Source organism: Rhinopithecus bieti, unplaced genomic scaffold (assembly GCF_001698545.2).
Source record: "Rhinopithecus bieti isolate Rb0 unplaced genomic scaffold, ASM169854v2 scaffold_64531, whole genome shotgun sequence".
In the NCBI taxonomy this organism is placed as follows: domain Eukaryota; kingdom Metazoa; phylum Chordata; class Mammalia; order Primates; family Cercopithecidae; genus Rhinopithecus; species Rhinopithecus bieti.
In genome coordinates this window covers 110,645-127,612 of record NW_016824694.1, presented here as the reverse complement: position 1 = coordinate 127,612, position 16,968 = coordinate 110,645, and the positions used below count along the sequence as shown (strand labels likewise).

Below are 16,968 nucleotides of genomic sequence, written 5' to 3'. Positions count from 1 at the left end.
AAAAGAAAAAAAAAAAAAAGCTCTGATTTTGTGAGTGTGTGTAGGGAGTGAAGAAGCATCCTTCATTCCTGTGATATAATACCAGTAATTTTTTTGGTCACTCTATCAAATTTTAACAGGTGAAAGACATTTTTTCCAATTTCTAACTCTGAAGGCTGCACAGATTTCTTCACTCTGCTCTTCACTTAAAGCGTCACCAAGTAGCTATCTCTCCTACACTGAGAAATTGGCTGAAATTTTTTCCCATCTGCTTCCTAGAACTAAATTGTGACTTTTCATTTTATATCACTTATAACTGAAGGTAATTTGAGTTACTTCTTAAAGTCTCGGACTTAATATGTTAGCTAGAATTGTCTATTAATCTGTTAGGTAGGTTTGTCACTCTTCCATTTTCTGTAGTGACTCAAAAATATTTTTCACTTGGTGAATAAAATATAGATATTTGCATTTTATTGAACCATTTCACATTTCTAGCCCTTGGATTGTTGATGTTTTCAAATTCCTTGCACCTGCTTTATTTTGATTTGGGACCTTTATATTGCATCAAAAGTCAAATTTCCAATGGAGAAAATTTTATTTTAATATACACATTGGTATGTTTCATAGGTTCATAAGCTCTTTCTCTTTTTGTGCAGAGAGTGAAAATAAATGATCCTTTGACAGACTGTCAGCCAGAGTGTTATTACCTAAGTCTGACCACGTCCCTTGGGTGGAAGTGTCAGCTCAGAGCAGCTGGGCTTTTATTTATTGTCAGGGCATTTTGTACACATTTAAAAGGAATTGTGGTTGTGGGAAATAGATTTTGTGTAGAGTCCAGGAGACCTAACTTCAGAAACAGCTTGAATGATCCTGTGATAAAATGGACAGATCCTAATCTTGTTTCTTGTTGTATTACCTCTTAGGTAAATGAATTCCCGCCATTCTCTGGGAGTTAGGAAGGGCCCTTCACTACAACTGTACCTTTAGCATTTGCAGTCCTTTCTGTATGCTGGTCCTGCAGGTTGATTTAGAAATGTGGGCGTTCGAGACCAGTCTGGCCAACATGATGAAACCCTGTCTTTACTAAAAATACAAGAAAACCCCCAAAAAACAAAATTAGCTGGGAGTGGTGGTCGGCCCCTGTAATCCCAGCTACTCAAGAGGCTGAGGCAGGAGAATCACTTGAATCCGGAAGGTAGAGGTTGCAGTGAGCCGAGATCACACCACTGCACTCCAGCCTGGGTGGCAAGAGTGAAACTCTGTCTAAACAAAAACAAAAACAAAAACAAAAACAAAAAAGAAATGTGGAGATCAGAATAAGAAAATTGAAGAGTTCAGGTAAAAAGAACACTTTCTTTTTCTTTTCAGGATGATACCTTCAGATATGTCAGAGGACACATTTTTCACGGTGGTGGTTGTAGTTGTTAAGCAGCCATGCCCAGAGACTAAGAAGGGGAAAGGAAAAAATAAATTAATTATGTTCTAATAATTGTTTTCCATGCTTTACACAGTAGATTCTTGGATACCTCCTTCATAAAGCTCAAATTTGTATTGTAGTAACAGCTATAAAATAAAGAAATGACAAAAACAAGGTTGTACTAAAATCATTAAAATGTAGATTGGGAAGAAATAGTACAGTTTCAGTTTCTAGTTAAAAATAGAGATTGAAGGTGTTCAAAAATTTAGGAATTTTTTTCCACTTAGACAATTTATAAGTGTACCCACTCCTTTATAAGAATAAAGAGAACTTCAATTCTGACATTAGCATCAAGTATTTTATTAAATCTATAGATTTTTGACCTAGAATTTGCCTATATGATATATTTATGTTAAATATAAATATATGATATATTTATATATTAAATATGTTATATTATGGTAATAAGGGTAGTGGGTCCAGAATCATTTTGTTTTCTTGGCTGCTTGATCTCATGTAAGTTTACTTACATTTTCAGAGCATCATATTTCCTATGGTATTTAAAACTTTCAAAACATACTGTATTTCAATCATCCATCAAGCAGTGTCTTGAACAGAGAAGGGATTAATTGAATTAATGAGTTTAATTTAATTTAATTAACTCTGATTGGAGGATGATTTTTTTTCTTTAATACTTAGCTTTTGAGATCCTTAGCCATCAGAGACTTCTGAAAACTCGAGTTCAATTAGATTTAGTTAGGCATAAGGGAGAAAGGAATTATCGAAAGCACTGACAAGCAATTCCCTTTTTCTTACCTGGCCTCTAAAAGTTCTCCTGAGATTGAGACTGTGGCCTCCAATAGATTCCTTGAGGTGCCCTGCATCAACTGATACCAGCACTTGTGCTCAATGAGACTTGCCAGCAGTGAAAATCACATTAGCATCTGTGGAATGAGAGCAAGCCACTGGTACATGGAGGCACTTTTTCTTTCTTTGAGCAGTTTCTTCTAATTGAGAAAAATATGCATGTATATTGGTTTCTTTTAGAAAGAACCTTCCCCCCCTTTTATTAAACACCACAGATTTTTGTACACATTGTACAGACAAGGGTGGAAATTGGGGAGGTATACAATGCTCTGTGGGTGAGCACCACTTCACACCTGTGATGATTACTCTGGTTGAAGTATGTTAAGGACGCAGGATGTTCTTTAGCATGGGTGTATGCGGGCTGCAGTATTCAAACAGGAACATCGACAATCTGCTGGTAACAAATTATTTGAAAATAAATACTTTACAATGCACCAGCAGAAATACTAAAACCCAGCCTCATCAAAGGAGCATGTAGATAAAGCTTTTTTCATTAATTCAGAGAAGGATTATCTTTCCTTTCTTTCTGACAGTGGCGATCTGGCCCTTGTGCAGCTCCACAGAAAAGGGGGCTGAGATGCTGGCAGGAAGGGACTGTGAGCTGGCACATGGTGTTACTGAGCAGATTTAAAGGTATTTTAAATATAGGCCTTTAATGCTATCTTAGAATGGGTATGTATGGCCTCCCTTCTGCTCCAGCTGCTGAGAATAGGCAAATTGGTCCCAGAAAGACAGATACAGTGTATTTATGGACCCTGTATTCTTGATCCCACGTGCTATGAGCAAGAGAATTCCTAAAAACATATGCCTATGAAAGTACTCCTGTGATTAGATAGCTTTATCTTTGGGGCCCTCCCTCTTTATAAAAATTTAGCTTTAGAAGTTCATGGCAGGTAGCAACCTGTGGAGGTTCAGCTCATAGATGTACCATTTCCTTCATTCTCTTGAAATATGTATTTCTGTTCATGCCATTCTTGTATCTATTCTACCCTGTAATTTGTGCAAAAGGAAAGTATCAGCTGTGCCTGCATAACCGTCTCTATTGACATTTTGTAGAACAGAACATATTGGACCTATTTTCTTTCTGCAATCAGTTTCAAGTGTTTGAACCTTCCTAGCAGCTGGGAGACAATATTTATTTTTTAATCAGCAACTGATTTCATGAGTCTGATGGCATGTAATATATGTGACTGTGTATTAAAACATGCAGAGCTGCCTAAATGATGAGGCAGAATTTCAACAGGAAGAGATCAAGTGTGCTGTGACAGGAATGCTTTGGGATCTTGGAATGGGTCAAACCCCATTCTGGAAGTATAGTGAAATGGTTATCAGGGCAGTTCAGGAGGAGGCCAAAGATTTCCATTTCCAGGAAGGCCAGCCAAATTCACAGGCAGGAGGAAGATTAGCAGAGTTTTACCTGGTCAGGGTGGGGATAGAGTTAATACAGCAGAAGAGCTGAGGAAAAGTGGTTCGTGTGGGACCATTTGTCGGGGAGTTTAATAGCATACCAAGTACATTTCAACAACTTCTGTTTGTTTTTATATTATTATTAGGGAGATGCAGGGAAGGGCTTGGGTTATGTACTTTTAGAATGTGTGTGTAACAAGCACCTTGGGAGCTTACTAAAAATGCAGATTCCAGAATTTCTGGTTCAGAAGGTCTAAAGTGGAGCAAAGGAATTTGCATTTTAAATAATTACCACAGACAATTCTGATGCATGCAATTTAAGAAAAATTGTTTAATATTTCAAAAGGAGAATGAAGAATCTAGCATTCTTATTGCTCATCATTAAAATCCATCACTAATCCACAAGTATCAAGAATAGAAAGCAGGAAATAAAGACAACTCTAAAATATTTTTGTGCAACTTGACTGTAAGTGATAGGGAAGATAATTGGCATTTTAGTCCTCTACTATTCATCAAATGACTGAAACAAAATATATATATTTTAATCTTTATTACAGCCTCAGTAAGTCAACTAACATTACACCATTTTATAGGTGTAAAACAAACTCAGAAATGTTGAGTAGCTTGTCCACAATTGCATATATAGTAATAATCAGGAACTTTTGGGCTTTTCAGTCTCTTTGCTTAGGGAAGTTTATCTGTGGCTTCAATTACACAATGTCTGTACCAACAAATCTCACATCTATGTCCACAGCCTGGGTCTTTCTTGTGTGTCTTCCAGCCATTGATCTGATGACCTGTTTGACATCTTTGCTTAGATGTTTCTCAGATACTTCAAGTTCTACACATTCTCAATTGTACTTACTGTCTTCTTCCCACGTATTTCTCTCCTCCTCTATCCCTGAACTCAGCAAGTAGGTCTTACCAACAATCTATTGGTTCAATTCAAAAATAATGGTTTTTTGGATTGAAGCACCTAGTTCTGTGTCCTTCTGTCAAACCTCACTGCTAACCTGCTAGTTCAGGCCAGCATCATCTCTTACCAAGCACATCGATTAGCCTTTGCTGCACAACACAAATCTCCCCATAAACTAATGACTTACAATGGAAATCATTTTGCTTAACTCATAATTCTGTGCATCAGCCAGGCAGTTCTTTGGGTCTGGACCAGCTCCGCTAATCTCTGCAGGACTTTCTCTTATGTCTATGATTTGCCAATGAGTTGGCCGGTGGCTTAATAATCTACCATGACCTCACTCGTGTCTATCTAGTGGTGGGCAGGCTGTCAGCTGAGGGCTGGATGGCTTTTGGCTAGGGTGCCTAAGTTATTTTCCATGTGGTTTCTCATCCTTCAGCAGGTTAGCTTGGTCTAATTCACATGGTGGTCTCAGGATTTCAAGTATGGTAAGAGTGAACAGTGTATGAGTACACTTCAAACCTTTGTGCTATATTTCTTAATGCCAGCCAGGGGCACTGAGTCACTGTGGCAATGCATTGCCAAAGGGTGTCAGTAGAGGAATAGAAATATTTTATGACCATTTTTGTAGTCTATTATGCTAGGCCTCTGTAATAACCTAGCATTGTTGGTTTCCTTACCACCAGTCTTGCCCTGTCCAATCCATTTTTTCACACAGCAGTCAATGGATGGTCCATCATGTAACCACCCTGCTTAAAACTTCACTGGCATATCACTGCTCTGAGAATGAAGTCCTAACCCTTTAACGTGATTAATATGCTACCCCAGGATTTGTATTCTGTCTACCTCTCTGGCCTTTGACTCTCTCCCTATTACATTCTTAATTTCTCTTGGTTACTCAAATTGCTAGTTTAATTCTCACCAAGGCAGAAGGGAGCATACCATAATGAATTCTCATTGGTCTCCTTTTCTCTTTCTATCTGAAAAACTCTTCATTTCCCTATCTTTCTTCTTTCCCTTTGCCTAACTCACCTATTTATCCCTCAGTATCAGCTAAAGCATCCTTTCCCCAGGCCTCCCTTAAGTGAAGTATAAATGAACCTTAGCATTTGTACTTCATTGTAATTACATGTTCAAAATATGACCTTCCCATGAGACTAAAAGTTTTGTGAGATCAGGGACATTATCTGTTTCACCTAGTACTGAATCTCTGATATGTAACACAGTGCGTACTCTATAACAGGTACTTAATCAATACTGGTTAAAAGAACAGGCACCCCTGGCTCGTCTGAGTTTTGAACTTTTCTTACTATGGCACATTGCAATTTAGATTCAATTTACTGATCTTGTTTCTTTTGCCCATATATTTAATTAATTTTATGTTCATGAACTAAAAATGATGTTAGTAGTACAGATATATATATATATATAAATTCAAATCACTTTCCTTGTTCAGAGGTTAAATGTAAATGATATTTTATGTTAATGAATTTTTCCTGCAGTCTGACCTCCTTAGAAAAAAAATAAGCAGATAATTTAGGGTGAAAGCGTCTGGACAACACAAAAGGACACTTAGGCAGTGTTTCAGTGGTTTGAGAGCAGTCCTATCCATGTTACTTTAGCTGTGGCCTGTTGCCACATGGAAATTTCCTGGTGGGCCACCATGATAAAGATTGGCTAAGGTCTACTCTGTGGAGGCAGGTTTACCCTGGAGGCCATTCTAAAAGTAATGGAAAACCTACTCAAGAAATGTAATTTCAAGGCCTATGTTTTTCGACTTGTGCAATTTTGAAAGTTCAGTCTGTGTCATACACATTTTGTGTCAGATGAAGTTTTCACAGCAAAGCTCATGGTAGTTCTGATAACTGATACTATAAAGAAAAACCAGAAACAATTTCCAGAAGCTTCTCTGGACTCTAGAAAAGACTGTCAAATAAAATAGTTTTCTCAAATCAAAATGATCGTTATTGCCCTTGAAGACTAAATGATGTATTGTTTGAGTAAATCTAATGAGTTAGGAACCTATACAGTGGTTTATACCCCTCTTCCCATATACCCTTTACCTTCTGGGATTTCTCAGGTTTCCCATCTATGAAATGGCGGTGTTCATAATGTTATATTTCATGAGTCTAAACAATATAATCTTATACTTCATAAAATTGCTATAGAGCTAGGATGAGCTAATAGGTTTGAAATAACTTTGTATACTATAAAATGCTATTAATTCATCAAACATTCATTAAGTACATATATACCAGACCTTGTGCTAGACCCAAGGGAGGCATATAAAAACAAATTCTTGGTTTGTGATTGAGCTCACAAATGAAGGAAGTGACAGACGAGGGTAAAATCATAATACAGGATAAAGAAAACTGCAGTATCACAGATGGTGTATCAATTGATTCTGTCTAGAGGGTTCACAGAAGAGAAGATATTTAATGTGGACTTGGAACGCTAGATAATATTTCACCAGAGGGAGAAGGCGCAAAGGGCATTCCAGTCAGATATCTACTTATAATCAGTATCAAGAGAGTCACTCCATTTTTGAAAAAATGGTAAGTGGAAGGAAGGTATCCAGAAGGCATATAAAGGTGATGTAATTGTTTCTTTTCTTTCTTCTACTTCTTTTTTATTTTCTTGGATTGACAGAAGACAAGCTAACTTCATAAAACAAAGAAGCATCAAAGACAACTGAACCAGGACAAGAAATGGTGAAAGTGTAGCAGGGAAAACAATCTGTTACTTTATGCATACCCTAAAAAATGCATGAAAGTTTGAAACCTCAATGAAACCTCAAGGAAACCCCATGAAAAATAGGATGCTCCTCTTCTAATGATCAAGCAAGTGAATATATCAATTTAGAGATTACGAAAAAATGAAAAGTGACTAACAGTATGTTTGTCAAAGATACATTCAAATGCATTTTACAAAACAACTTCAACAATAGTTCATGAACTAAGCAGGACAATGGGAGAATAAGCTGAGTTCTAGTCAGAATTATTACCAATACTTTGTGTCATAGGTGTAAAGGCCTGTTACTCCTTTATACCCCCTCATCTCTTTTGCTAGGTGACTACTGAGATGAGTGAATATTCTGAGTTTATTTTAAAGATAGAAATCTGTGCAAGAAAAAGTAGCAAAGCATTTTAACGGTAAATAATTCAAAATCTCAGGTGGCAATACACATACACACACATACAAACTCATTTCTCACATTCAGAACTATTAAGTTAAAGATCAGACATATGATTTACATTACTGTTGAAGGTGAAAGGGGGTGCTATTTATAATTTTCACTGGGGAAACAGGTACAAACCTGGATGGTCCCAGGCAGAATTAGATGTATGGTGACCCTAGTTACAGGAACTACACAGTTAGACTTTGTTAAACAGAACAAAGCCAATGTTCTTTGTGCTCCTCTAAGGAGCTCCTGGAGCTTTTGGTCTTGACATATAAGAAATTTTGGTATAGGCATAATTTATAATGTAAGTGCTGAAGGGATGGAGTAGGGACCAGTATAATATTGTGGTTAAGAGTATTACTAGCTTCAAATCCTGGCTAATGAATTGTGTGATGTTGGACAAGATGCATCTATATGGCCAGCTACTGTGTGCCTTAGCTTCTTCATTTGTAAACTGAGAACAATAATTGGTTATAGTGAGAATTAAATGAGTGAATATATGGAAATTACTTGTAGTGAGGTCTGGCTCACAGCATTATATATTATTATATATTGTCATTTTGTTTAATTATCCCCATTTTATAGATTTCAAAAGAAACACACACACAACCAAAAGAAACAAACAAATTATATTTTAGGGTTTATCTGATGTCTTTCCAGTTCACTTTAGAATATTCAAGAAGGGATCCAGGCATTAGATTGGGATGGAAACTTGGTCTCCTACCGAAAGAACTATCTTCCTGGCTTTCTCTGGAAATGAGTGGAGGGAATGAAGAGGTACTATTAGCCCTTATTTTACTGGTTTGGTTTCAAGTCTCTGAGACGTCCAATGTTGATCAGACTTATGGTGGAGGTGCTACTCATATAGATGCATTTTCAAGGCGAGTGAGGTTTAAAAAATACTAAAAACGTCTGGAACAACCACAGTGGGGTCCATATTTTTATGTTTACATTTAAGTCTCACATGCTGGGCTAAAACTTCTTCATTATGGTAAATAATAAAAATTACAGCGAACATTCCTGAACACTTACTAGGTGCCAGGCCCATCCCTAAGTGTTCATATATGTTAACTCATTTAATGCTTACAACACATACTTGAGATAAGTACTATTGTTATTACCATTTTGCAGATTAAGATACTGAGGGACAGAGAGGTTGAGGATTTATTTATCTCTGCATTTTACCAGTGCCATACATACCACACACCTAATATTTCCTGAATCAAATTTTGCATGCAGATTTATTAATATTTTCTAGCAGAAGTCATTTGCATGTTTTTTTTTTTCAGTAAAAGAACTTTCAAGAATCTGTTTAGAGGAAAACATTTACAGCTGCCTTGTTACCCTTGCCTATATTTGTATGTGGTATTTTGATTTCTGCAAGACCATAAGAGTTAGTAATCACAAATAACATTTCAAATAACCTTTTAAGTACCATTTTAGGTAAGGATAGAAACATTACATGAGACTTTCAGTTCTGGAAATCAGTCTGACAAACGAATAGAGATTGTTTTTAATAAATCATTTATATTTGGCTTAAAAAGCATTATTGTGGATTTTTTTTCTCTAATGGTTTGATTCCTAATTATGTTTACCTCGGGACAATATCATAATTGCATGTATTTTCCAAGCATACACCAGCTGATGAGAGGCAAGGAGGGACATTATTGGACAGTTCTGTAAATGCCAGTAGGCCAGTTTGGGGTTAATGGTGAATCTCTGACTCCTCCACGGAGTGGAAAATCTCTGTGGGAACATCCTTCAGTGGATTGCATGCCAATGATAAAATGCGTGAAGCACAGAGGGGAAGCCAAGCAGCGAAAGAGGCAGCAGGAAAGACATAAACAGCAGAGAACATGGGGAATATAACACAAAGTAGCCATTAGAGGAGATTGGTCAGGGAGGCCAAATGAAGATGGTAGTAAATTTTTATCTTCCTCAATAGGCTATTTTGCAATGGTACTTTGTATATTAAATGATTTGCTGAAAATGCAGATACCACATTTTGATGTTGTGTCGGTTATGGAAAACTATAACAGGGGAAAATATTGTTCCCAAGGATAAGGTAATATCATTGTATGTTTATTTGCTATATTTTAAATTTTAAAGGGCCAGGCTCATGAAATGAATTATGCTTGGATTCAATGCTTTTCTAAATGCCAAAGTGATAATGGCCTATTTCTGTTTCTTCCTCATTGTGCCTCAGTTTGATAACAGAAATCTGAACATGACTATAATCTCATCAGACTTGTTTCTTTAATAAAAGATGTTACCCAGAGGATTCATTCATGGAACAAACACTTATGGAGCAGTAACCATGGACATGTAAACAGTCTAGGAGGAGAGAGAAACACTAAAAAACAATTATACAGATCACCCTAAAATTACAATCATTTCAAATGCCACAAAGAAAAAGAAAAATTAGGGTGTTTCTCAGAGTGTGGTATAGAAGGACTTGATCTAGTCAGGTGTGTGTTGGGAGAGGAAGGAGGATAGAGAGAAAGTCTCCCTGAGTAAGTTATACTTAAGGAGATGAAGAATAGTGAGGACTGGCAGAGTGAAGGCAGTGATGGGAAAAGTCAGGTGCACATGATTGATCTTACTCTATTCTTTATAGTAACTGGTTTTGTGTCTATGAAGTTAGTACAAAAGAAGCTTAGTTAACTATATCTGGTGTGGCCAGGTGGAAGAATGCCATGGAAATATGAAAACATTACAAAATGACAATAGGGTACTGGATTGTCACAATGTTTGTCTTCTAAAATACCCTCTTGTATCCTGGCAAACAAAGATGTGTGGTAGAATTATTGAAATAGAGGTGGATAGTTTGCCTAATTTTTGTCTTTGAAGCTGCCAGAAGATGGATGAAGAGTCTGTGAATTCGGAAGAGGCAGAAGATAGCAATGAGGTAATGCTGATTGCTCTCCTCATGGTAGTACAGTTACCACAAGCTAATGTGGACTTCTTGCTGGACAGACTGGGTAATGCATGAAATGCCTTCTAAGGATGTGGATATAAAAAACTCAGATGGCAGACATATAAAAACCCACTTCTAAAGACATTCTGAGGGGAATTCAGTGCTGCTCTCAGAGCAAGCGTTTTACATCTACTCAATTTAAAACTATGCGTTACGGATAATTTTAGATATTTATTTTTTATTTCAATATGAGGAAGAGGAAACTCAAATGACTTTTTCTGTGCTGATGCTGGATTCTGTATATAGCCTCAGAATGAGTCTGACATTAAAAGTAAAAATGAGTTAAATTCTCATGTCTTTTTTTTGGAAAAAAAAATAACCCAAACCCCAAACTGTGTGGGAGGAAGAGGCAGTGCTCTGTCTGGGAGATCTGAGGGGAAAACTTTCAGAATGCTCACAGCCCACATGATCACATGGTGTAAATTCTTGGGGAGGGAATTCTTTGGCAGCCTAACTATATAATTTTCCTCAGAGCAGAAGACTTTATGTTAAAGTTTTAAAATCACAGTAAGATTTAAAGAATTGCTCTTTAATTAAGAAAATGGCTAGATGTTTTCCTATAGTTTCCTTTCAGAAAATAGGTTTCTTAACAATTTAATGCAATGGTTGGAGTAATGACAGAAAACCACAGACTCATTGCACACTCATTTAGGAACATGTGTTTGTTTAGGTGTGAACCCCAATTGGAATATGCATTACATTATTCTATTTTCATGCAGTTAGGTGGATTAAATGATCAAATCCCACAAGGATAGTTCTGTAAAAATCATGGCTAGATTAACGGTTCTCAAGTTCAGATATCTCCACTTGAAACTGAAGTAACCAAATGTAATAGTTCCTCTGCCAACTCTTGATTATTAGTGTGTAAATTATGCATGAATGTTACATTGACTGCCAAGGGTCAATAACAACACTTCATCAGGGGCCCAGATGGTTTGAGTTCTGCTGTGTGCCAGCTTGATGCTGAAGGAGATATGAAAAGTTTAATAATGGTCATAGTTAATATTTATTGAGCATTCTCTATATGTCAGGCAATATTCTAAGTGCTTTCGTGTTTTATCTCACTGACTCCTCAAGACAACTCTTTGAAATCTGTGTTATTCTTATCCCCATTTTACAAATTAGAGAAAAGGAATGTTGCAAAAATCGGCTGAAGCTTGTAATTGTGCGCAGGCTAGCAAACCACAAATGTGCTATGTGAGAAGGGAAAACACACTTTATGGATTCTTTTATTTTCAAGACATACCTAACTAAAAAATTTAGCCTAACTTGTCCCCATTCAAGGGACTTTTTTTTCTTAGTGAAACAAAATTTAGTGCTATTAGAAACTAAACTTTATTGGTCAACACTTGTGGAGCAGTCCCAGGAGTTTACTTTGTTTTCTTAACTTGACATTGTGAGTTTGTAAGAAAATAATACTTTTTGTTTTTCCTTTTCTTATCTCCCAAGGTGAGAAATCACAAATAGATTTTCAAAATCCCCTTATAGGTACATGGTATGCACAGCATGTCTCAAATGTATTCAGCAGTCAACTCCCTCCATCTTTTGGGGGAGAATTTTGTGCAGTAAATGTTTTCCAAAACACACTTTGATAAATACTACTGTGTGTTTACTATAAGCATATTTTGGCACCTTTTGTCTCCCAATCACTATAGTCTGCATATCATCTTTAAAGTTTTCATAATTTTGAATCCAGTGGCCTCTTTTCAGATCATGACTTCCCTACAATTGACATTACAGACAATTTCTGACTCCTCTTGGAATGTTTTCCTTTCCTTTCTGGGTTTCCAGAATACCATTTCTTTCTAGTTTTCTTTCTGCTCCTTTGTCTTCTCTTCTCAGTTTTATTAACTTATCTTTATCTAAATCTTAGATGTTAGTGTTCCCGCAGGTTCCATCCTTAACGGTCTTTCTTGTGTCTCAATGTTATATTCCAGTTCCTTCATTAAACTGCCACACTCATTCTTAATTTATGATAGCTTCTCCGATATCTTTAGAAATAATGAATTACTTTTCATTTTCTCTGCCAAAGGCACTTTATTTTTCCCATAGTGAAATGCATACCATGTTGCATATGTCTACCTTCTAACTAGCCTCTTTTGTCAAGATGTGATAGACTCTATTGCAGTTAATGCTAGTTATCAGAAAAAAAGTTTACATCTCACTCATGCAAGAATCTGCCACAGATCTGGGCAACTCTCAAGGACAGCTGTTTGCTGGTCTGTTCAGTGACTCAGGGATCTAGGCAACTTCAAACCTGAGGCTCTACGTTCTCAATACAAGGACTGTTCTCATATTTCCATGGCAGAAGAAGTGGAAATTGAGTAGGGGCTTCTACTGCTTCAGTGTGGACTGACACAGACATGTGCTATTCACATTTCATTGAGCAGAACTAACGATAGGGTTTTATCTTTTGACAGTAAGGTTGAAAGTTTAGTTAGTTATCCATGTGCCCAGGAAAGAAATAACTTTTGTTGAAAAGCTTAACACAGGGATTGTATCATAAGTAACTGTATACCCCCAGTACTTGGCACAGAGTTTAACAATAGATATTCAATAAATGTTTGGTAAATTGAATCTAATCTAGTTCAAACTTGGGTCATTTTACTGATGGAAGAAGTGAAGCCCTTCAAAGAAAAGTGACTTTCCTTAAATTATTCAGATATTTACATAGCTAGAGCAAGAATCTAGGTCTTTTGCTCTTTTTACTATATTAGATATTCATGGAAAAGTTTGTTCTACAAGAATTGTATGATTTCGTTGGGTTGTGCATTATTCCCATTAAGGCTATGAGTTTTGTTTGTTGGAATGTTTGTTAACTTGCTTTGCATTTTTGCTTACAGAGTTAACAGAGATATGACATGAACATATATTAGAAAAATGATTCACACACAATAGAAAAAGTAAGTATAGATTATCAGCTTGTTGCCAGCAGCACCAATAAATTTTTTTTGGTTACTAAATAGCCCATATAAGTTTGAGCAATATTGTCTCACTTACTAGTGGCATTTAGTTGCATAGCAAATGCTTTTACTGATAGAAAATAAAAGAAGATTGAAGAAAACCACACGGTATTATCAATTATTACCCATTCTTACTTCTTCTTTCTTTACTGTAGTTTTTGGAATGGTAATTTAGTGTATTTGCTTAGCAATTTCGAGGCCTATTTTCCCATTTTATCCTTACTAGCTTTTTAGGTAGTAGGTAGGGATGCTCTTAGTGCTGTCTGTGGAAATATTGCAATCCTATGGCTATTATAATATCTTTTTTGGCAACTTTATTTATTTCAATGCTTGATGGTCTTATTTGCTTTACACCTCGGGGTTCTCTTCAAAACTCCATTGAGGTTCTCTCTTAAGCTGTACCTCTATAGGTAATATTCCACTTGAACATATAAACTTTAATGCAATGTTTCTAAAATAAACTCATAATCTTCTTCCCTGCTCTCAAGCTTCCTCGAACAAATAAACAAACTGGCAGAGACTGTTACCTGTAGCATGTGGCTAATTTCTAGTTGGAGAATATGAACAGAACTTATGAGTATTTCTTCCATGTCTGGCCCATATCATTTTTCTGGTCAATGAACAAACAAATAAACAAGCCAAATACAACAATGAAGATTAAAAAAAGAAAAAGAAAAAGAAAACCCTTCCTAGTTTCCACCTGGCTGGAGAAGACTGTGCCAAGCTTGGAAGCCATATTGTTGAAAGTGGCAGAGCATTTTATCGACTTGAGTTCTTCAGTGACTATGGAGAAGGAGCTTTATTACTCTACTAGACTGTTTGAAGAGCAAGCAATAAACTTATTCCATGTTGAGTCATTGTTTGAGTCTATTGTTACCACAGAATACTTTGATACAGAACCTCAGTTTGTGTATCTGTGAAATGGGAATAATAACTACCTTACTTTGAGAACTAAATGAGATAATATAAACAAAGCACTCATTTTAATGCATGACTCATAAAAGAGATATGATAAATTTTAGTCTATTCCCTTCCTTCCTTCTTCATATAGATAAGAGAAATACAATCCTTTTAATTCCCTTCAGAAACTTCTGAATCCACTACCAAATATAATCCTTTTAATTCCCTTCAGAAACTTCTGAATCCACTACCCCTCTTTCTTGACAGAGAGATAGTGGTTATGAGATTGAAACTCTGTACATCTCCCAATGCTGAATGTACACACAGACATGGATCCAAATCCACATTCTCTTCCCTTTCTCCTGTTTCAATACTGTTCTTTCTGCTATTTAATATTAGCCAGTATTTATTAAGTAATTAGTATATATCAGGTAATATGCAAAGCTCTGCATGGATTATACAATTAGATCTCATGATGTAGACATTGTTTCATATCCCCATATTTCAGATTAAAGAATTGGGAGGAGAAAAATTAAACAGTTTGCTCAAAAAGCAAGTAGATCTTCAAACTCTCTCATTCTGTTTTCACTTTTATCTGCATTTAAACGTGAACATATCCCTGCAATCTTGAGAAAACGATTCCATGAAACTTGACTTCCTTCTTCATTATCTTCACTTTCTGTCTCAACTTCCTGACCTTCACTCTTCAAGCCCTCTGCTCTCACCACTCCAATGAAATGCCTCTATTTTCTAGTAACACATCCACTGGAGGCTTCCTGGTTTGGATTATCATTCAACCTTTCTGAAATATTTAGTTCTGTACCACTCTCTCTTCCTCAAAACACTAGAGGAGAGTTCGTTACATGCCACACTACTTTTCTAGCCACTCTTTCTCAGTCTAACTTTGGGGACTCTTTCTTCTGACAGTTCCTTGAGTGCTACTGTCCCTCAGGGTTCTATCCCTAAAATTTTCTTTTTTTTTAACATTAAATATTCTGCTTATAATATCTTTTACTCCTACAGTTTCAATTGCTATATATGCTACTCATTCCTAGTCTTTTGAAAATCTCATCTACACTTCTCTTTTGAATTCCATATTCATTTCATCAATTTCAAGTTGAGATTCTAAATTTAGATCCCACATAAGCACCTCACATTTAACATATATAAAACTGTACTTATAATTTCTCCCTCTAAAATATTTCCTTCTAACATTTCTTCTTTTGAACTCCTCTGTCTCAGGAATTTGTCTATTTGTCCAAATTAGAAATTGCACATCATCTTGGGATCTGCTTTTTCATTCATCTCCTAAATGCAGTCAAGTTCTAAGTCTTGTTAATTAATGCAAAATTTTATTTCCTAAATATACTTCCTAAATGTATGTGATAGGCTTTTTTTAAATCATCATTTACTACCAATTGCCATTATTCATGCCTTCTGTGCATCAGAAGCTGATGCAATATGATTTGCCATTCTCAGAAAATAGCATGTCCTTTCATGCTTTGAGAAATGATGTTGTCTTTTTCTTTCTTTTCTGGTTGGAAAACTCTTTCAATAATCAGCTATATTGTCATTACCAGTGTGAATCTTGGGAAGTTTCCTGAGGTCAAGCTGGCTGCTCACCTACCCTCCCTCCTATGCTACTATAGAGTGCCCTGCACTTAGCTCATTTCTTAATATTTATAAAAAGTTTCTAAGTCTGTGCCTGTTAATCTCCCCTTCTAGACTGTGGCAGCCTTGAGAAAGGAAAGGCTGTTTTTGTGACAGTGAATTGGATCCTTCCTAATTTAAAAATATATATATATCTGCTAAAGAACCAGTTCACTGAATGGTCATTCGCCAAATGATCAGATTCACCAAATTTATCAGTTTATCCCAAATAGTTGTAATAGTTAAAGTGATTAGGATGTTTAAATTTGGTCCCCAATGATGAAATATGATTTTCTGGATATTAACTTTTTAAGGTTAAACCCAACCTGAGAACCTGGCAAAAAAAATCTGTAAATGCTAAAGAATCAGTTTTGATTTTAAAATTTCTCAAAGCAAAAGCTGTTTTCAGCTTTTTTTTCTTTGAGGGGGTTATTTTATATGTAATGGGACTTCTTATCTACCTCAGATATAGTTTCAGTTATCTCTGAATGTCATTTCCTATTTTGGTAAACTTTATGTGTTTTCCTTATTCTTCTGCCACTTCCTCAAAGCAAACCAGCTTTCCTTTTATATCTCTAGTATTTATAGTTTAAGATTAAATTAAACTTTAATTAGGAGATTGAACTTTAAATTTAAATTCGCAGGCACTAAAATAAATCAGAATTTTAAATTAAAATTTAATGAAAGATTTTAAATTAAACAAAATTTAGA

The 16,968-nt window shown here is 35.9% G+C and overlaps 2 long non-coding RNA genes across 2 annotated transcripts in view; both read left to right on the top strand.

Annotated features, from left to right (window-relative positions):
- Positions 1–7,419, top strand: part of LOC108522372 (uncharacterized) — a 42,324-nt gene extending 34,905 nt beyond the window's left edge. Inside the window, exon 3 of the long non-coding RNA XR_001883439.1 lies at positions 7,236–7,419. This is a non-coding gene — a long non-coding RNA (uncharacterized LOC108522372). The remainder of the gene's footprint in view (positions 1–7,235) is intronic.
- Positions 7,420–13,587: 6,168 nt separating this feature from the next.
- Positions 13,588–16,968, top strand: part of LOC108522373 (uncharacterized) — a 15,841-nt gene continuing 12,460 nt past the window's right edge. The window contains exon 1 of the long non-coding RNA XR_001883440.1: positions 13,588–13,647. This is a non-coding gene — a long non-coding RNA (uncharacterized LOC108522373). The remainder of the gene's footprint in view (positions 13,648–16,968) is intronic.